The sequence below is a fragment of the Vespula vulgaris genome, chromosome 1 (genome assembly GCF_905475345.1).
Source record: "Vespula vulgaris chromosome 1, iyVesVulg1.1, whole genome shotgun sequence".
NCBI lineage: Eukaryota > Metazoa > Arthropoda > Insecta > Hymenoptera > Vespidae > Vespula > Vespula vulgaris.
The window spans coordinates 7,103,400-7,105,447 of NC_066586.1; the positions used below are offsets into that span (position 1 = coordinate 7,103,400).

Here is a 2,048-nt window from a genome sequence, read left to right on the forward strand (position 1 = left end):
GCTAAACACAATCTTCCTCGTTGTTTGATGATAAGAGGAACCGACGAGAGTGTGCGCGCGCGCGAGCACTCCTTGCCGTTGACACGACGGCAGATACAACGACAACGTGACTCAGCTCACGGGCGGCCGCCGCGACACTGACGCGCCGCGCCAGACACCTGTCGCCACCGGGCGACGGTGGCGTCGCCATGCGGCACTCACCCTTCCCTTCCTTTTGACTCCCCCCACTTCTATTCTAACTACTATTCCCCTCTCCCCGCAGCACCAAAGTCAGACTCCAAGCACAAGACTGTTTTTTCGTTATACACACTCTTCTATTCTTTATAAACGATTATTTCATATATAAGATAATTACTTTTGTTAAAATTATTCTGATTTCGATAGGTTTTCTGCAACATTCGTTTCGTTATAAAAACATAGCTTCATTATGTTTTTAGTAAGATCAATACGAACTTGGATGAATCATCAATTTAGCTATGCAGATTTTAGAGCCTCGGTGAAATTCTTGAATGAAGTTAGAACGAAAGTAATAGTAGAAATACGTGTATTTTAGTAATTACGAATTAGTATTAAGTAGTAGGATTTTCACTAATATTAAAAAATATTACTCGAGATACATTGAAGTATATTTAAGATTCCAAAAGCTCGATATCGTTAAAAGCAGAATTCGAAGAAGTCGGATAAGTTTTTTCTCTGTAGTAGAAGGAGAAAATGGAGAACGTAAAGAAGGTTTCTTGAAGAGGAGATATCCACTCTCGTGGCAGGAAATTGTTTTGCGAAAGAAGCTTGCCACGAATTTGTTGTCGTCGAACGAAGTTTGCCCAGCCAAGTGGAATGACTTCTTTTTGTAGTTTCCTTTTCCAATTCTCTCTTTTCGTTGGGATAAGAGAACTCCCGAGGGATAGAAGTATCCAACAGTGGACGGATCTGCAAGCTTTTACGTGAAAGGAGATGGTGGAGAAGTATGACGACAACGAGAAGGAAGAAGAAGGGAGGCGAATGAAACGGTAGCAATGGTAATTGTGCGGTGAAAAAATAATCAGCTAGCACGGCACGTAGAAGAACATAAGTGCGGTCGTGCTCATTGTTCCTTCGGTCCTACTACAGCTTCCCTTGGTCTCTCATCGACAGACCCTTCGTCCCTTTTTCCCTTCGTACGTAGACTCTCTCCAGTGACAGGCTGACAACGAGAGAACGCACTAAAGAGGGGTTGCTACGAACTGTTCGTTTCGAAATGCACAGACAGTATGGCGTGCCAAACGTCACCTTAAATTAAATTTTATTATCCGAAAGGATCCCCTCGACCATATCTTTCTTTTTCTTTCTCTCTCTCTCTCTCTTTCTATTTTTCTCTCTTTCTTTTTTTCTTTCATTCGTTGAATCGAACGAATTCAACGAACGGTTTCATCGATTCGCATTGAAACTTATACGATATCGATTGGAAAACATGACTGGGAAGCTACTTTTACGTGTTCGTGGTCTCGCAAAACTTTTCTTTCTCTCTTGCTATCATCATTTTGAACATGACAACGCGATGACATCGAGTAGTACGTCGCAGACTCCTTAATCGAGACGGCTACTCGAGGCGACTCAAGGGAATCACCCCCTACTCTTCCCGTCAACCCGTTTCGTCGTCTTTGTCGCTAGTACTTTACGCGTATAACGAAAAGAAAGAAAAGGAGTCTGAGGCGAAAGAAGAAGAGTCTCTTTTGCGCATCCCTCATGAAAAACAATAATGTCGTGCAAGCACTATTCTCTTTTTTCTCTGTTTCTTTCTCTTTCTCTCTTTCTCTCTTTCTCTTTCTCTTTCTCAATCTTTTTCCTTCTTTTTCTTTCTTCTCTCACCCCATCTCTTTCCCTACTCTTGCTTTTGTTCGCAAGATTTTTTCGACTACGTGCGTATGAACACGTACATGTGAATCTACAGTCACCTACAGTACTTTTCTAGTGCAGTTCTGCAATAGAAAGCACTTCGATGCTGAATGCCAGACAAACGTAACTAGATACCAGACAACGAGAAAAGAAAAAATAACGAAGAAGCGAAATTT

The 2,048-nt window shown here is 42.0% G+C and overlaps 1 protein-coding gene across 1 annotated transcript in view; it reads right to left on the reverse strand.

Moving 5' to 3' along the window:
• The window catches only part of LOC127062522 (FH1/FH2 domain-containing protein 3), a 63,489-nt gene extending 63,341 nt beyond the window's left edge, over positions 1-148 (reverse strand). Inside the window, exon 1 of the mRNA XM_050990951.1 lies at positions 1-148. This exon is cut by the window's left edge and continues 15 nt beyond it. The gene's annotated coding sequence lies outside the window, so the exon portion shown is untranslated.
• Positions 149-2,048: the final 1,900 nt, after the last annotated feature.